The following is a 20,661-nucleotide window of genomic DNA, read 5'->3' as shown; positions in this document are numbered from 1 at the left end:
CAGCCCAGCGCAGCGCGGGAAAAGAGCCACACCCTGCCGCACAAGGTAGCTCGCGTATAGCGGCTGCTGTCGGCTGTGTTTATATCACGTTTATATTTGTGTGTGTTTTAATCAAATACAAATACATACTGAATACATGGTCAGTTAAGCCTGAGAAAATATGTCAGGAATAAATCGTTTAACGAAATAGTTCCCGGTTAAATCGGTAACTAAGGCATTATTTTAGTCAATTTGGTGTCGTCCCAGCACATCGAAACTGAAATGGGTTGTCAATTACACGGAGCTAAGAAGTTATCATGAAAGGAAAACTGTAAAATACAGCAACTTAAACCAGTCTCTTGTGACCAAGCTGACTTTAAAGAATTTTGATCGATCGATGATTTTCTTATTTCTTTTCAGTTGCTTCTTTCTTGTTCAGAAAGCTCTCTCTCTCTCTCTCTCTCTCTCTCTCTCTCTCTCTCTCTCTCTCTCTCTCTCTCTCTCTCTCTCTCTCTCTCTCTCTCTCTCTCTCTCTCTCTCTCTTATTATGGCAAGATTCCGAGGTGGAATAACAGAACTATTTGTGCACGTTAATCGATATAAGAGATGCGATGCGGATATGTTGTTATGCCCATTGTGCAGGGAAAGTAAGGAAGATGAGTTTTATTTTGTGCTTTGTTGCCCCGCACTTCGTGATTTGCGATGCCAGTTTATTCCTGCTAAGTTTTATAGAAACCCAAGTTTACACAAGTTTTCTATGCTTATGGCATCTGTGAATGAAGGTATTGTTCGAAAGTTGTCAGCTTATGTGTACAAAGCATTTCGGCTACGTAGTGTTGTTATGTCTTAGTTCATGTAAGCCAACAGTATATTTTATTTGAAATGTAATGTCTTAGTTCGTGTATGATTTATTTCATTTGATTTGTGTGAAAATGTCATTATGTCATTGTATATATGTTCACCCCCGTCATAAGGGGCTATGGCCTAAAAAGAGTAAACAATCCAATCCAATCCAATCTCTCTCTCTCTCTCTCTCTCTCTCTCTCTCTCTCTCTCTCTCTCTCTCTCTCTCTCTCTCTCTCTCTTTGACCTTTACTCATTCAAAATCAGTGGTGCACAAGAACAACAACAACAATAGCCATCATCATCATCATCATCATCATCATCATCATCATCATCATCATCATCATCATCATCATCATCATCATCATCATCATCATCATCAAAACGTTTACAATCAAAATATTAATCATGATAATACTAACGTTCGAAGCTGCAAGCTGTTATCCGTTGTAGATCTACTCTATAACCCCGCGACGGCCGTGTCAATCAAACGAGATGGTTATGTCTACCCTAATCCGCGATCACCGACCGTATTTGCCACTATCAGTTCCAGACTTGGCATGCCGAAATGAGATAAAGTAGAGGAGAAATAAATCTTATAGTATGTGAAACTAGTACCAACATGCAGAGCTTGGACTGGTTTGAGGCTGTTGTGTGTACAGTGTGTGTTTTCTGTTCCGGTAGAATAGATCTACACGCAGTTCGACGCTACAACTTTTACTGATTTTCCAACATTTAACGAGAGAAAAATTGAAGAAACAATCCTCACCTGCTCTCTTCCTTGGGAAATTTGAACATCCGGAAGCCTTAATTGGCATGTGCGTTTGAGCAATTGATGGCCAAACACCATGCCCCACTGCGTTTTCGCGTTGGCGCGGCCATGCTTGTGCAGCACGATATCACTACTGCTGTGGAAAGAGAAAGTAGATTGTTCCATGTTTCCGCGTGGTGGCGCCACTGGGCTTCCGGTCTCACTTTTCAGCACCGTATGGAGCGTCTCTGTATACTCTATAGTCTCTGGCTATACGTCGACGCAAAACACAATCTTTGAAAAAAAAAACGTGCGCCCTATTCACGACTTTTCGACCTTGACATTGTAGCGGGGTCAAGTGGGCGTCGGCATCAGTGTCCAATCAAAAATAATAAAATCTGTTCTACTGCGGTTTCCGGTCCGGAATGTTTACTTTTAACTGATGACATGGCGCAAAACTAGTAAAAAGTAGAAAGAAGAAGAGAACGTGGATTAACAACCGTGAAGGTAATTGCGACCGTGCACTCTGGCATAGTTACAGGCACAGTAAGCCTCCCGTAAACCATCACAGATACTGTCAGGCTTTTACACACACTACAAACACCCTTTCATTTGAACGTTCACCAAACGGGAACATCCTAGGTGCCCTACGTAAAGAGCGAGCAATTTTCAAAGAATTAACTCCTCTCAAAATCGGACCGTGGTGCGTTTGGGCGCTGGACCTAACTTTTAAAATCTAAATAATAAATTGACAGCTTGTTACACAAACATTCTTAAATCATAAAAGAATTCTTTTTTCATCAAGACAAGATCAGTACAATTCGAAGTTTTCAAAGTTTGAAAAAAGAAAAGCCCGGAAGCAGGGTCACGCAAGGTCGTGGTTCTCGTAGCAGACGACGGTTCCTCTGAACAGTCAAAAGCCATCGCGAGAGTTCTTGTGAATCACGGCTGTTTGTTTCGTTTAGATTCAAAGGTACACAATAACGTGCTATTGCAGATAAGCTAACAGCGAGTCGCATTCAAATTACAATCTGACGACTACATTGTGAAAAAAGGAAACTGGATCACAAGGGTTCATGATGGCTCAGAGGTAAGATAAACCACGCAAAAATGAATTCTTTGAAAATGGCTCGCTCTTTACGAGCCGGGCACCTAGGATGTTCTCAAGCGGTGAGTGTTTAAATGAAAGGGTGTTTGTACTGTGTGTAAAAGCCTGACAGTATCTGTGATGGTTTACGGGAGGCTTACTGTGCCTTTAAAATGTGAGAGAACGACACACACGATACGAAAATAGCCAGTGGTTACCGAAATGAGAAAGAAGGGTTATGAATCGCAGTCAGTGTAAGCCGGAATAATGTTGGAACAAAAGAAAAATGGCAGCCCCCATGAGCTCAACAAGGTCAATCAAAAACGTCGTGAATAGAAAGCGTCCAGTAAAAGCCTGGCGGTGTCTGTGGTGATTTACGGGAGACAGAATAGGCCTTTGATATAGAAACATAAAATTCAAGAAACAAGACATATATAATCCTGACACAATATAAAGCCAACATATGTATATCTAGACCGGCACGGTTGGTCTAGTGGTAAGGCGTCCGCCCCGTGATCGGGAGGTCGTGGGTTCGAACCCCGGCCAGGTCATACTTACGACTTTAAAATTGGCAATCTAGTGGCTGCTCCGCCTGGCGTCTGGCATTATGGGGTTAGTGCCAGGACTGGTTGATCCGGTGTCAGAATAATGTGACTGGGTGAGACATGAAGCCTGTGCTGCGACTTCTGTCTTGTGTGTGGCGCACGTTAAATGTCAAAGCAGCACCGCCCTGATATGGCCCTTCGTGGTCGGCTGGGCGTTAAGCAAACAAACAAACTCAAAGTTAATGCATATTGTGATCAGAGGAAAAGTCACTACATTGCGCATAAATCGAGACATAATTGATAAGTCGGAAAACAACAAAAGAACATGAGAGAGGTTATGGGGAAAAATTTGTCAGGCAGCATGTCACATGACAGTGTCTAATAAATGTAATGAGTGAAATATAGAGGCTCATTTACGGAACCTGCCCGTCTGTCTAATATAGTCCTGTACAGTTATGAATATGGTCTGGTTGACATTTCGTGAATATTGCGGGATGCCTTTCAATAATATTTCGATATACTTATAATCATTTGTCAAATTATCAATGGACAATAATCTTATATCTCTATAGGCCCATTGCAGAAACTCAAGTTAACAACAGCATTTCTAATCGGCGCGCGCGGTATGAGAAGCACGGGTCGTAACTCTCTGGAATTGGTCATCCGCCGCCATGTTGGATGCCTTGCACGATCTCTGACAGTGCTTGAGCGTTGGGTGGCGACTCGCCAAAAGTGAAAATGACACGTTGTGTGGCCAAAAACTGCAGTCAGCAGGCACACTTTAGGATCCCTAAAGTTGTTTACCATCAGGGTGACAACTGGAAGGAAGTTACTGAGCGGAGAAGACGATTATAACTGGTTATTTTTTGCTGTGTGCAGTGCGCTAATCAACAATTGTCCATCGGTTGTGCCTTTTGAATGAACACTGTGATAGGATGCTTTGAAAATTATACTTTGCAGTAGTTACCTGAGCTGCATTGTACCTCATTTGCCTGTCTTGAGAGCTTTATCTTGTGAATTTTGGTGCACTGTCTGCATGGTCATTTGAGATAAAGAATAAATAAATGAATATAATAATGTATTCTTGCTTTACTTTTTATGTTGTGCTGTTGTGTTAAAAAGGCAGATCCCCTTTGGACTCATGCATGCACAGTTTTCTTCATTTTGTCTGCATACACAGTGAAATACGCAAAAAGAACAAGAGTGCAATGAAGAAAACTAACAAAGACGGCATCCAATATGGCGGCGCGAAGAGAGTATGAGCGGAGTTGTGCCCCTTAGGGCTAAAGCTAGCCGATCCATTTGATAACGTCACGCCGAGTAAGAAGAATGAATTGGACCTATACAAGGGACAATGCAATAAGTAATGTTCAGCAGTCTCGCTGGGATAACCACACTCGCATTGAGAGCAATCCTTAAGGTGCCGCTTACATAAATCAAAATTCAAATCACTCATACCAATACGCAATCTGCAATGATGTACTTGTTCAAATCTTTCTCCAAAATAATAATGGCATGGTACTTTAAAATCAGCATTTAACAAATAATTTTTGAACTCGCTCAAGGAGGTGGTCATTTTAACGTTATCTGGTAAGGTGTTCCATAGTGTCACAAAGATGTGAGTAGCATAATTTGTGGTCTGAACAGCGTCGTGAGTTTAACCTCCCTAAATGTTGTAGAGGCGAGGCGTAGAGACTGGGGGACGTTATTCACGTGTTTTGTGCGTTCCACGCCAAACTGGCTTTAGTTTGAGATGAGCTGTGTTTTGAGACATGCAGCTGGTCTGGGGGTAATAACGTCACAGCGTTTGAGATTTTCAACCGGGAAGGTTGTCGGCGCGTGTCGGTCTTGTTCTGGGAACAAGTACTCTTTCAAGAGACGGGTCTCTTAAGGTAAATGATTTACTATGTTGTATATTATTAAAGTTTGATTACATAGCTGCAGTGTAAAGGTTAGTGTATACAACGTGCACTAAATCTTAGTGTGAAGTTTTGAGAGAATTCTTGATGTAATTGTTTAACGGTTTTTCATGGGGAATTTCTTGAACATAAATGTTACGCATTTATGTTATGTTTAAGACGGTGATGCTTTGTATGGCAGTGTTATTCATAGATTAAGTATTTGTTGGATATTGAATGTGGACGGAATGTGAACGTAGAATGAACGAGAATGTATGAGTTGGTACATGAACGTTTGGAAGAAGAGATGGTTTTAGAGAATGTTGTATTAAGACTTGGTTAAATTCTTTAGGAGTTTCCATGAGGGGTTTCCATGGCGTGTACGAGGGAGGGACCTTACACGGGGAAGCGCGGGACGATGGTGGCGAGCAAGGGACCACATCGGCGCAGGATGACTAGACGAAGGAGTCTTCATCATTACCGGTCGTAGCTGACGACGGTTGTTTCGCTAATGGCGGAAGGGTTTCTCGGAGAGAAACGTGAAAGGTGCGTGAGGCATCTGTAAGGTGAATAATCATCTTTGTCGTGAAAGGTGCGTGAGGCATCTATAAGGTGAATAATCATCTTTGTCGTGAAAGGTGTGTGTTGGCATCTACAACGAGAGTTGTTTGGGAATTCATTATTCTACAAGGACTCAGCGACACAGGGAAGTGAAACTGGTGACATGCAGTGAGCCGCGTTTCGAACTCGTGAGTGTCTGTCAGTACCTTCATTTGTGCGTTAATCTCTAATTGAGATGGTATCTTTGTAATATGTATTCATTGGCCTTGAGTGAAAGATAGAAGTTTGTGTGAACTATGTGATTAACATGTGACTGTTATTGATGTATTTGAAGTGAAGTATCAGGTGGTTTTGGTTGAGGAAAATACAAGCCTGTATCCTCCCAAAGTCTGTTTGTGAAGTGTTTTGGTGTGAAAGGGTAGAGACAGTGCAATAGGGCAGAACACGTACATTTCATTTATGTCACATACAAACCACTTTATGACACATAGTACAGTCGTTTTGGGGATAAAAGAGTTGCGAAATAATTCGGTTCTATGGGGAGGCACATATCTTTCTAATGGTCTTCGTCTATGATACGGATTAATGTCAACTACAAGAGGGGGCAGTGCATTTACTAAGTACTGGGGGCATTTGTTATGTATCATCTTATGAAAAACAATTAATTTATGTCTTTTCCTTCGTTCTTTAAGGCTACATAGCCCACTTTCCTCATACAGCTTTGCATGGCTAGTGCCCTTAACTCCACCTATTATAAATCGTAGGGCTTCTAAGTGTAATTTTTCTAATGCATCTGCCATTATCTTAGTGCAATTATCCCAAACAACATCTGCATAGTAGAAATGGGGTAAAATAAAAGACTTGTACATTATTTCCAAACTTTTTCGACTTAATCTATATTTATAGAATCGTAAACAATTAATCAGTAAATTCGCTTTTTTAACTATACTTTGGATGTGGGCATCCCACTTGCAGGTGCTCTGTAAAATCACTCCAAGGTGTTTGTGTTGATCTACTTTTTCTAAAAAGACATTGTTGAAAAACAAGGGTTGAGGGGGGATTAAATCACGTTGAATATTTAACAATTCAGTCTTAGTCTCGTTAAATTTAACTTTCCATTTATTGGCCCATGCACTAATTTTATCAAGATCTTGATTTAATATATTGGTTCGTCTGTCTACATCTTCTAATGCAAGATACATGCTTGTGTCGTCAGCAAACAACTTAATTCCGGATTCAATATTCTTTACAATATCATTAATATAAACCAGAAATAAGAGCGGGCCTAGCACGGATCCTTGTGGAACACCGGCAGGAATCTTTTTAACATTAGACTGTGTTCCCTTAATTACAACAACTTGCTTGCGGTCTGTTAAATAATCACAGAACTATAATAATAACCGACCTCTAATGCCCACTGCTTCTAACTTGGCCAAAAGGCCCTTGTGCCACACTCTATCGAACGCTTTCGACACATCAAAAAATACAGCTTGGGTCGTAATGCCTCTGTCATGACAGGAACAAAATTCATTGTAAATCGAAATCAATTGGAATACACATGAATCATCTGGCAAAAAAACAGACTGCTGTGGAATGAGTATGTGATTTGCCTTTAAACAATCAAAAACATGTACATAAACACATCTTTCTAACACCTTACCAACACAACTCAGTAATGATATAGGACGGTAATTATTACACAATTCTGCTGGACCTTTTTTATATACTGGAGTAACATGGGCTAGTTTCCACGAGGCAGGAAATTTTCCTTCAACTAAACTTCTATTAAATATTTTTAAAAGGAGTTCTGATACAACATCCACAGAAGCAATTAATAATCGGTTATGTATTAAATCGGGACCTGCAGCTTTCGTCTTCTTCAAATTTATAATAACATCTTTTACTTCATTAACTGACAAGACTAAATTATTCATAAAACAATCAGAAATTTGGATTTCGGGAGGTTCATCGTCTGGATTCTCAATGGACGAATTCTGAATAAACTGATCATTAAAAATATTAGCTTTATCGTGGTTTAAATAATGTATTTGACCTTCTGAGTGGATTGGTGGAAGTTCCTCAGTTTTCATACCCTTCTTATTCATAAAGGATTTAACTAATTTCCACCATTGTTTAGTTCCGAATTTTGAAGGGTCTGAGATCTTTGTATCCAAATTGGAATAATACTCAATAATTCTTTCTCTTTTCTTTTGTGTCAATGAATTACGTGTCTGTCGATACAACAACCAATCTTCGGGTAAATCGGTTAATCTCGCTTTAGTGTGTATCTGATCGCGTGCATCAAATCTAAGATGTCAGATGTTACCCACTCCTTGTCCTCCGATCGAACTGTTACAGTCTTAACCGGCATATTCTCTTTGGCAATGCTCATGAAAATCGGAATAAAATCTTGGACATTGTCATCAAGACATTTATCAATAAAGACAGCAGACCAATCAAGTTGGGAAAGTGATCCACAAAAACTTTCAATATTCATATTATCATAATTAGAAATGGTTCTTTTAAATGAGCGATTAGGAATAACTACAGTGTTTAATACTGCACATGGTACACTGTGGTCACTACACACAGGAGGAAAAACATCTACGCGCTGTATCATTTGCGGGGTTTGGGTTATTATTAAATCTAGGCAGGTACTACTTGTCTCCGTGACACGTGTTGGCAGGGTTACAAGTTGGGTAAGTTGATATAAGTTCAATAAGTTCAGGAGATGCTGGGAGGGGTTACTACCAAAATCGGAGTTAAAGTCTCCAAGGACGATACATTTGACAAACTGGTTATTTACTCGACGAATGCTTTCGTCAACTAAGTCCCAATATTGGACCTTCGCATCATGTGGTCGATAAAAAGAACCCACTAAAAGTCTATCTTTATGAAACTTAATTTCAGTCCAGACTGCTTCAAGTCCTGGCACGTGCAGGTCTGGACGTGGCTTACAAAACAAATATGTTTTAACATAAATGGCTACTCCCTCATGTGGGTCATTTGGTCTGTCTAGTCTTATTGGAGGTTGAAAATTTGGGATCAGTAGTGAGGAACTGTCGTCTGTATGGGATAACCAAGTCTCAGATATGGTTAAAACGTCATGCTTTTGGACTTCAGGATGCAATAGATCAATTTTATTTTTAATACTGCGAGCGTTAATATGGACAATGGACACTTGTTGTGAGGGACCTGGTTTTTTTTCAACATCTCCAGATAAATGTGTGTGTGTTTGTGTGTGTGTGTGTGTGTGTGTGTGTGTGTGTGTGTGTGTGTGTGTGTGTGTGCGTGTGTGTGTTCGTGTCTATATGCATGTATGTCTGCCTGTCTGTCCCTGTCTGTGTGTCTTTGGCGTGAGAGAGATTAGTCCTTCGCAGTAAGTATGCAGTGCCTTGGCTTGTTAACGATTGTGCCAAATGCATTGTACGTTTACTTAATTGTTGTTGTTGTTGTGTTTGTTTTGTTGTTGTTGGTTTTGTTGTTGTTGATATTGATAATAATTATTTGTGTAAGTGCCTTTGTCACTGCCTGGGGATGGACGTTAACGAAGACCCTACGACGCGGTGTTTAACCTCCGATGATGAGAGCAACCCTGAACCGTGGTGGACAGAATGTATGCTGGTAGATGGACCTGACCCTTCCATGACGGATAATGTTTATCTGGACCTTGTCTCTCGGTGAGTGTGTTACTCGTAATATTATTCAAGTACCGGTATATGTGTTCTTGTGTATGCATATGTGTGTGTGTGTGTGTGTGCACGCACGCGCGCGTGTGTTTGTGAGTATCTGTGTGCATGAATGTGTGTGAACTCAGAACTCAGAACTTTGTGTGTGTGTGTGATGTGTGTGTGATGTGTGTGTGTGGTGTGTGTGTGTGTGTGTGTGTGTGTGTGCGTGTGTGTGTGTGTGTGTGTGTGTGTTTGTGTGTGTGTGTGTGTACAAGCATATACATATGCACTTGTTAGTGTAAAATGTTTGAATGTTGGAGTGCGACCCATGTTAATTCAAACAGCCACTTGTGTCATACTAGTATATCTATTTATATGACATTGCTTTTTTTCAGATAGTTACATTTAGTCAAGTTTTGACTAAATGTTTTAACATAGAGGGGGAATCGAGACGAGGGTCGTAGTGTGTGTGTGTGTGTGTGTGTGTGTGTGTGTGTGTGTGTGTGTGTGTGTGTGTGTGTGCGTGTGTGTGTGTGTGTGTGTGTGTGTGTGTGTGTGTGTGTGTGTGTGTCTGTGTGTGTGTGTGTGTGTGTGTGTGTGTGTGCGTGTGTGTGTGTAGAGCGATTCAGAGTAAACTACTGATCCGATCTTTATGAAATTTGACATGAGAGTTTCTGGGTATGAGATCCCGAGACGGTTTTTTTCTCCATTGTTTTGCATAAATGTCTTTGATGACGTCATATCCGGCTTTTTGTAAAAGTTGAGGCGGCACCGTCACACCCTCATTTTTCAATCAAATTGATTGAAATTTTGGCCAAGCAATTGTCGACGAAGGCCGGACTTTGGCATTGCATTTCAGCTTGGAAGCGTAAAAATTAATTTATGAGTTTGGTCATTAAAAATCTGAAAATTGTAATTAAAATTATTTTTTTATAAAATGATTCAAAATTACGTTCATTTTAATTTTTCATCATTTTCTGATTCGAAAAACATATAAATATGTTATATTTGGATTAAAAACAAGCTCTGAAAATTAAAAATATAAAAATTATGATTAAAATAAAATTTCTGAAATCGATTTAAAAACAATTTCATCTTATTCCTTGTCGGTTCCTGATTCAAAAAACATATAGATATGATATGTTTGGATTAAAAACACGCTCAGAAAGTTAAAACGAAGAGAGGTACAGAAAAGCGTACTGTGCAGCACAGCGCAACCACTACCGCGCTAAACAAGCTCGTTAATTTCACTGCCTTTTGCACGAGCGGCGGACTACGGTCATTGTGAAACAATTCTGTGAGTTCCACAGCTTGACTAAATGTAGTAATTTCGCCTTACGCGACTTGTTATATACCGAGCAACAAAAGAAACGCGAAAAAATTCGTCATTGTTTGATTGACAAAATCTCCAACAATTATAGAGTTAGAATTATTAAACCACAAAAGTTTAATGAAGGCATGTTTGACCTTACTTTTGTGTGATTATTTTGATGCTGTGACTGTTTTAACACACGAGACAAGCAGGTTTATCGTTAAACACATAATGCGCGCTCGCAGCACGTGCAAGTAGAGCAGGAGAAATCTGATGTGTGAGATGTGTTCACTAATGCATTAGCAATCAAAAGAGACCATGGCACGCTTGCTGCCAGTCTCACTTTTGAAACAGCCAGGATGCCAAGATTGACACCACCAAAATGCCAGGTCGATTTAAAGCTGAGGGTGATCCAGAAGCGCTGGTATGTGCTTTAAACGTGGATATTCCAACAGTTTATCACCTTCTGCAATGTTCTGGTGACATTGGAAGCACTGCAGTTATGCAACCCGGTGGATTTATTCGCATTACCCCAATAGGACAAGATCGCAATTTCCTGCCACAACGTCTTCGACATCGATTCAATTCAGCCGCTGACACTACCAGGAACATCATTGGAAGCAACCAGTGTCCGATCAGTGGCCAGAGAGCGCGATGAAGGCTGACTGAGCGAGACCTCCAAAACTTCGTTAACGTAAAACCTACTTGTCCCGTGTATTAAAACAGTCGCAGCATCAAAATAATCACGCAACAGCTAGGTCAAACATGCCTTCATGAAAATTTTGTGGTTTGATAATTCTAACTCCATAATTGTTCGAGATTTTGTCAATCAAACATTGCAGAAATTTTTCGCGTTTCTTTTGTTGCTCGGCATATGTTACAGTCGTTTTATTTGTTTCATCTGTCATTTCTCTTTGTTAATCATTTCAGATTTGGAGGACCTGCAACCACGATCAAAGTGTCTTGTTCAGCAGTGCCCCGCCTTGCAAGAGGTCAACATTCTGAACTTCGCACGCTCGGACAATGCGTGACTGAAACAGGGAACAGATTCACCCCAGCTGACATTGTACTTCACCCCACTCAACTTCACATTTTGCAGCACCAATTTGAACACCTGGTGTTTCTTTGTGGACCGCCTGGGACAGGGAAATCTCTTCTTCTGATTGTTAAAGGACTAGACTGGATCCAGAACAAAAGAAAACCAGTGCATGTCGTGAGCACGAGGAAGGACAACATGGCGGCGTCACACATGATCGCTCATCAGCTGTGGGAGATGACAGAAAAAGCAGATAGACACTTGGTTCGGCAGCACAAGTATCATCTGCCGATGGAGCTTAACAAGGCTTTGGAAGAACTCAGTCAGTCAGTACCAGGTGAAGTCTTTGTCATCGTGGATGAAGCTTGTGATGGTTATACAGAGTGAGTAATTTCACAAGTTTTCATGAATGCACGTTAAGTACAAGGTCTACACTGGAATTATTCTTATGCGTTACAATGTGCTTTCACATGCCTCATCTGAATGCTATAAATTGAGAAGTTATTCATTTGTCTCAAATTAAAATTGGCCAAAAAACTCAAACCAATGTTGTATCTGATGCACTTACATACAGTGCAAAATTTCCACAAACGGAGCTTAATTTTTTTTTCTTTTTCTAAAGCTCTTTCTTTTGTTTCAGAAACAGCGAAACTCACTTTGCCGAGTTTTGCACCAAGCTCAGCCAGCGTGTGGGGCCAGGGTTACACCTCTGGGCTGCCTCCATGTACCACACATTGAGACCACCATTGCTGACCGCGGCTTTGGTGAAAACTGGCCTGAGGGCACCCCCGGCAGTCACTGATCACGTGGCTCAGCACCGCGCTCTAGGACAAAATAGGAATGTCCACGGTTATGACAACTCCCTAGCTCCGCTGCCTGCTGAAGGTCCACCTGTGCGAGAAGTGACTCATCATGGCGATGGACATGATCAACAAAAGGAAACGTATGAGTGTGAATCATGCGGGAAGGAGGTCGCCAGAATCCTTGATACCTTGCACGTTGGAAACACTGGTGAGCTTTCAGTGTGTGTTTGTGTGTGTGTGTGTGTGTGTGTGTATGTGTGTGTGTGTGTGTGTGTGTACGTGTGTGTATGTGTGTGTGTGTATGTGTGTGTGTGCGTGTGTGTGTGTGAGCTTCCAGTGTGTGTTTGTGTGAATGTGTGTGTGTGTTTGTGTTTGTGTGTGTGTGTGTGTGTGCGTGTGGGTGCGTGTGTGTGTGTGTGTGTGTAGAGTAATTCAAATGAAACTACTAGACATGAAACTGTACATGCAAAATCTTCCAGACGATATATCCCCAGACTTTTCCGATGACGTCATATCCGGCGTTTTATAATGACTGTATTGTATTCTTTATTCTTGGGCAATTACAGATTCTGTATTCTGTTTAGAAATCGCGATAGACATGTCATGTTTATTCTAAAACTGTGCACACATTTAAAGAGTCTTGTTTTATGCAAATAAGGTACCATGTTCGCAAGTGTGTTCAGAAACAACCGATCACATTTTGTATTTAATTGTACATGTGACATCTATAAGGTATTATCTTCACAGGGGTGTTCCAATTATTTCGAAAACAGTTTTCGTACATGACGTCCAGCATATTGGATAGCATTTAAACTCGGACATAAAAGATTAATAGGTCAGCTTGTTCAATATTTGTTGTTTAATTCTAATGAAAATTGAAATTCCATGAATAGATTCAAAAATGGTCCTATTGTATTTCTTTTACCATTCCCTGAATCCGAAGGTCCTATGGTTTAATTTCTAACTGTGTTTTTTTTTGAGTGACATAGACACGCACTAAGCTCCTTCCCCCTCCCTTCTCCTTGTAGCAACCCCATCTGATTTTCTCTCTCAATGCATGTTTGCTTTTCTCTTAACAAAGCGAGGTTGGGTGTGGTCCTGGATAGAAGACAGAAGGGAAGTAGGTAGAAAGAAGACAGAGATCAACTTATGGAGAGACAGCTGCCAGTAGCTGTTCAGACTTTGTCGTGGGACGGCCGTGGGGAAGAGTTGTTAGACATCAACTAATCGAATATGGAAGAAAACTCACGCATTTGACAAGGCTTGCCACAACATCATCATTCTTTACACACCACTCTGTCCTATCATTTTAGACTCACACGCGTCATGAGGGAGCGGCATTTTAATGTCATCTTAACTCGCCTATGGAAACAGTAAAGTCGTCTGAGATGCCGTTTGCAATATCCTCAGTGTTGACGAGTTTGGTAAGAGAAGAAACGAGTATCAGCGAGAGAAATGAATTAAAAGCGATGTGTGCAATTTGAGGCTTTTGCAGGGTTTGACTACGTTCGTTTATTTCCCCGGAAGCGTAGTAGTACGTACACTATTTCTCAGCTTGATTTACTGTTTAGAATAGAGATATAGACAGAAAAATAGTAATTGCTTGTTTAACATTTTACTTTTTTATTTTTTATTTTTACATGGTTTTATTTATTTTTTGTACATAATTATATGACATGACAACAACATCAGACATCAACATCAAATAACATCAGACATACAAGGCTATGCTATATGCATGTTAAAAAAAACCCAAAAAAAACAACGGAAGGCACAATAAAACGTACAATTATATAGCCCATGTTCAACACATTTCTAAATTATATAAACATAATCTTTGTTTCCTTTCTTGTCTTTTTATTTAATTATTTTATAAAACTACTCATAGCAACAAAATCCTGTTATCTCCATAGTTAATACTCTGGATTGTAAAGAAAAATGATAACGATCAACAGAATTATAGAATATCCTTATCTTGTTAAAAAAAATAATCAATGATTTGACAATATCAGAGGTTTAAATGGGTACCACTCCAGAAAAAATGTATTACACTTAAAATTAATTTTACTTAAATATTCTTCTACCAAATATCTTTTTCTCAAATCTCTTTTAAATGCAACCAGTGTAGGAACAACTTTTGCATACTTACACTTGTAAATACAAAATTTGTCATTTAATATTATAAAATCAAACACTGTACTACTTTTAATATTTTTATCAATACCAAACAAAATAAACTTTTCATTAAAGGAAATGTTCTCAACATTGTGACATTCATTTTTAACATAATTTAACAGATCATTCCAAAATGACTGTATATATTGACACGCCCATAAACAATGTTGAATACTATCCCTCTCATCTCTGCATAAATGACACATCACGTCTTCAACTACTCCCATTTGTTTTAATATCACATTTGTTGCCAAAATCCTATGCAATACTCGTATTTGAAACCATTTAAGTTTCACTTCAGAGATGTTCTTTACATACTTAAAACATAATTTCCAATCAACATCGCCTTCTAATTTATCTTCCCATTTTGTACAACAATTTGGACGCTTTCCATCCTGTAATAATTTTTCATAATACAATTTTGCTCCTTTCATTTGGGAATGAATGACTGACACGGATTTAATACCATCAACCATACTGTTATTCTCCAATACAATATCAAACGTTCTTATATATTTTTTAATTGCTCCCACACATCCTAAATAACTCAACAAATTCGTTCTGATTTGATACTTTTCACAAAACTCGTTATAGGTATAGAGAAACGTCCATGGTCATTAACCAACTGACCAATGAAATAAATGTTATTATCAAACCAATTCTGAAAAAAACAAGTCTTTTTCCCAATCTTTATATTATTATTAAAAAAAGTGGTTCTGCTAATATTTCTTTGCCTTTGGAGGTTTCTAAATCTATTTTTATATCGAAACTGTTCATAAACATTAAACACGCCCTTCCAAAAACTATTACAATGTTCTTTACCACTATACAGGCTAGAACCACACACATAAATGTTGTCCACATCAGGATATAAAACAGTTGTTATAACTTTCCATTTGTGGACCGTAAACCTCAACTTTTTTTTATCCAAGTCAATTTAAAGGACCATAACTCTTTGTAAGGTCAGATAAAGCAGTTGGGGTTGATTTAATGATATAGGTAAGCATCTAAAGATGCAAAAACCGAACAGTAAATCACATGTTTTGTGTTGCATCAGTCTAATTTTACACAAAATGCATGTTCAAAAAGCGGCCAAATTCGTCTGCTACGCGAGACTTCAAAATCCCCGCGGCAGCAGGCCGTTGGCTGTGACGTCACATGCAGGCATCAGAAGCGAAAATAGCGACGCTCGGTCTGCATCTTTGCTGCAGCCGTGGATGCGTGCGTACTCCCGACATCATGCCGAGAGAGTGTGCTGCTGCTGTACGTTCGGAGTTGCAAAAAAAGGACTCAGGCTTGAGTTTTCATTTGTTTCCATCCGACTCAAGGCTCTGAAGCAGGAATGGGCTGTGAAAATGAATCGGCTGGACCCAAAAACCAAGAAACAACAACAACAACCCTATTGTTGAGAAACCAGCGAAACTACATCAACAATACCAACAACAACAACACCATTGTTGAGAAACCAGCAAAACTACATCAACAACAACAACAACAACAACAACAACAACAACAACAACAACAACACCATTGTTAAGAAACCAGCGAAACTACATCAACAATAACATAAACACCATTGTTGAGAAACCAGCGAAAGTACATCAACAATAACAACAACAACAACAACAACCTCAACAACTACAACAACAACACTATTGTTGAGATACCAGCGAAACTACATCAACAATAACAACAATAACAACCACAACAGCATTACAACATTGGGCAACAACTACAACAACTACAATGACGACAACAACACTGACAACAACTCGTAAACCAAGAACAACTACAATGTCAACAACACCACCAACAACAGCTTTACACTGATAAACAGTCGCGATATAACCTTGAATGGTTGAAAACGACGTTAAACACCAAATAAAGAAAGAAAGAACATTGATAAACAGTAGGTGGAACACAATTGATTTGACACGTAGCAACCTTCATTTCATCTACGACGACGACAACAACAACATCAACTCAAATTCGAGAACATATACGTCTTCAACAACATAACCAACAACAAATCCGATAGAACTTCAACTACAATCTCAACAGTGATCATGGGCTGCCTAATCTATTTGCTGAGTCTGGCAGACATTTGACTTCCACCCTTGAGAGAGAATAGTTTTTCCTCGTAAACTCTGTGCCTCAAACCTGACTAAGAGGATACAACTCTGCATTAATCCCCGATTATCAACCCAGATAGATGGGACACTTCCGTCTCAACTCAGACGCCGCAGTAAGAACGATCTCCAGCAACAGACGCTGATACGGTACAGCTATCTGCTCGCCGGCTCCTAAGCCACCCCACCCCCACCCCCCCCCCCCCCAGCCTGTATGTCTACACACTGACACCAATTCAACCTCCAACTGCGCTGTTAACCCGTGGTTTGTAGAAAGGGAACAATATTTTACAAATTACGTCGAACCTAAATCCGCGATTTGTAAAAATGTAAACAAAATCAACAACAAAAATCATTTCTCTATTCAGCTTATTGTCCCATCGCTGGGAAATTCGGATCGCTTCCTCCCAGTGGAAAGCTAGCAGCAACAGAGTCGCGCTACCCCAAAGTCAAGGGATCCATTAGATTTGTTTTTCTTTCTTTTTTCATTTCTTTATTGTCCTGTATCGCTGGCGAATTCGGATCGCTTCCTCCCAGTGAAAAGCTAGTAGCAACAAGAGTCGCGCTTGTGGTCCAAGTTGGGGAATGTGTCCAAGTTGTGGTATTTGTCCAAGTTGGGGTATGTGTCCAATATGTGGAATGTGTCCACGATGTGGTATGTGTCCAAGATGTGGTATGTGTCCAAGTTGTGGTATGTGTCCAAGATGTGGTATGTGTCCAAGACGTGGTAATGTGTCCAAGATGTGGAATGTGTCCAAGTTGTGGGATGTGTCCAAGATGTGGTATGTGTCCAAGTTGTGGTATGTGTCCAAGATGTGGTAATGTGTCCAAGATGTGGTAATGTGTCTAAGTTGTGGTATGTGTCCAAGTTGTGGTATGTGTCCAAGTTGTGGTATGTATCCAAGTTGTGGTAGGTGTCCAAGATAAGGTAATGTGTCCAAGTTGTGGCATGCGTCTAAGATGTGGTCTGTGTCCAAGTTGTGGTATGTGTCCAAGATGTGGTATGTCTCCAAGCTGTGGTATGTGTCCAAGTTGTGGTATGTGTCCAAGATGTGATATGTGTCCAAGTTGCGGTATGTGTCGAAGACGTGGTAATGTGTTGAAGTTGTGGTATGTGTCCAAGTTGTGGAATGTGATGGGAAAATAAAGAAATGAAAAATAAATCTAATAGATTCATTGACTTTGGGGTAGCGCGACTCTGTTGTTGCTAGCTTTCCACTGGGAGGAATCGACCCGAATTTCCTAGCGATGGGACAATAAAGGAAAGAAAACAATTCCCATAGTTCCCTTGACTTTGGGGTAGCGCGACTTTGTTGCTGCTAGCTTTCCACTGGGAGGAAGTGACCCGAATGTCCCAGCGACGAGACAATCTAGTAATGAAAAAAAATCTATTCATAAACAGTCGCGCTACCCCAAAAGTCAATGGATTTTGTTTTTGTGCCTTGACTTTGGAGATGACAAGATATCGGGAGCATTAACGTGATTTGTAAAAAAAAATACTAATCACGGGGCGCGCCGACCCTTGATTTTAACCCCCAGGCTCAAAACTGTAAGGTTCAGCAGCTAAAGTTGCTTCACTGCATGTGACGTCATCGGAATTTTACCCAGAATTCACCACTTCCGTACTCTCGCGGACGTTCGCAATAAAATGGCCGCCAGATCGGAACGCGAAAACGCCTCGCTTCAGCCACGAAATTCGTCGGATTATGGCCCAAAACGATTCCGAAATAAACTAAACTCTGTGAGGGAAGGTAAGAAAACAATTTCCTACGGCATGCATATGCCTGGTTAACCAAAGTCACGCCAAAACGCAAATGAACGCGTTTTTGACAAAAAAACTGTTGGGGTCCTTTAAGGGCTAACATATAAGTCTTAACGTGAGGGACATCAAGGCCACCAACCTTACAACTTTTAACTACAACATTTCCTACTAATCCGATCACGTTTTCGATTCCACACAAAGTCGAAAATCCTAGTCTCTAAATCATTCAATCAATCAATCAATGAGGCTTATATCGCGCATATTCTGTGGGTACAGTTATAGGCGCTCTGCAGTGATGCCGTGTGAGATGAAATGTTATACGGCCAGTAATTGCAGCCATTTCGGCGCATATTTACCTTTCACGGCCTATTATTCCAAGTCACACGGGTATAGGTAGACAATTATTAACTGTGCCTAAGCAACTTTGCCAGGAAAGACCCTTTTGTCAATCGTGGGATCTTTAACGTGCACACCCAATGTAGTGTACATGGGGGGGAGTTCGGACACCGAAGAGAGTCTGCACACAAAGTTGACTCTGTGAAATAAATTTCCGCCGAACCTGGGATCGAACTCACGCTGACAGCGGCCAACAGTCCAGCGCGCTACCAACTGAGCTATATCCCCCGGTAATATCCCTGAGCTATATCATTCACAAACTTGTCTGGAGGGTTTGGCAACACCATCCACAAGTATACAAGCTTGGACAATATTACGGATTTTAAAACTGCTATTCTACCTATAGGGGTTATCAATCTCTTAGACCAAATCAAAAATAATCGTTTTACTGCTTGAAACTGTATATCAAAATTCATTTGTACACAATTCTTTAAATCACTCGTAAACCAAATACCCAATACTTAAAACTTTGGGGAGTTCCATTCAAAATCAAGGTGTGGCATATACCTTACATCACTATTTATATTACAACCTAACCTAACAATTCCTGTTTTGTCAATATTCATTCTTAACCCTGATTTATTTCCAAAATCGTTTAATATGTTCATTGTTTCCTCAAACGTCTCCATATCTCCTCTTTGAAATAATTCAGTATCGTCGGCGAATTGTGATAATTTAAATTCTGTTGCACTGATAACAATTCCCTTAATATTTTTATTTTTCTTAATCATAAGTGAAATTTTCAGTAAGTACTGGTGTCACATGACTGATGTGAACCAGTTGATTGGCTAATGGTGATGCGCTAAAACTGTTAGTGCGCTAACTTTTCAACAGAGCGTATTCTTCCGCCCTTTGCCTAAGCGCGACTGTGCTCTCATCCTCAGAATTAATTAATGACATGTAGCTCAGGCCAAAAAAAAAAAAGGTCTGTTTACGGTAACATAGGCCCAAAAAATAGGGTTGGTTGGTCGGGATTTTTTTTTCTTTTTTTTTCCAAAAAACCATATTTTTACGTTATTTTGCAAAAAAAACAAGATTTTTTTTTTCCCCCAAATGCCAAAAAAAAGTCTAGGGTCGCGCGAAAAAACTAGGGTCGGTCGGGTTACCGTAAACAGACCTATTTTTTTTTGGCCTTATATTCTCCACAATACCAAATTACCATAAATGCCCTGCTTCTCAATTAAAGCAGAAGTGATTTTTTCTGACAGATTGCATGTGCCTGTGCCACAGTGCCACTGATCTAAAAATAGAAGCCGCTGCGTTTCATCTCATTTTCGCCGACTAGCATAGATTCTTCTCATATGCCGTATTAGTGGCATGTCGCTTATCATCCACATTACCAAATGATGAGTTAGTATACAATTCCCAGCGGCTAACAGAAAACACAAGTGTTATTCCGATAACGTAGGCTACCAGCTATAGACCAGCATTTGGAAGACTGACTCGATCGACTCTGTTATACGTAGTAGCAGACTACACTGAAATACGACTGCATCAGTTCAGTAAATGAATGGTTTCCGAATTATTATTTCAAGGCAAGAACAATCGTAATCGAAAACGTGTAGGGTTCAGAACGTTCTTACCATATATATAAGACTTATTACCAGCCTGCCTCATGCGTGCAGACTCAGTGCAGTCTGCAGTGGTTCGATTGCCCAAGCCTAGCAGACGACATAAACCCCGCTCAGCAAATTAACAAATTGGGCAAATGTG

The sequence above is a fragment of the Littorina saxatilis genome, linkage group LG16 (assembly GCF_037325665.1).
Source record: "Littorina saxatilis isolate snail1 linkage group LG16, US_GU_Lsax_2.0, whole genome shotgun sequence".
NCBI classification, from domain to species: domain Eukaryota; kingdom Metazoa; phylum Mollusca; class Gastropoda; order Littorinimorpha; family Littorinidae; genus Littorina; species Littorina saxatilis.
Note: the sequence above shows the minus strand (reverse complement) of the source record.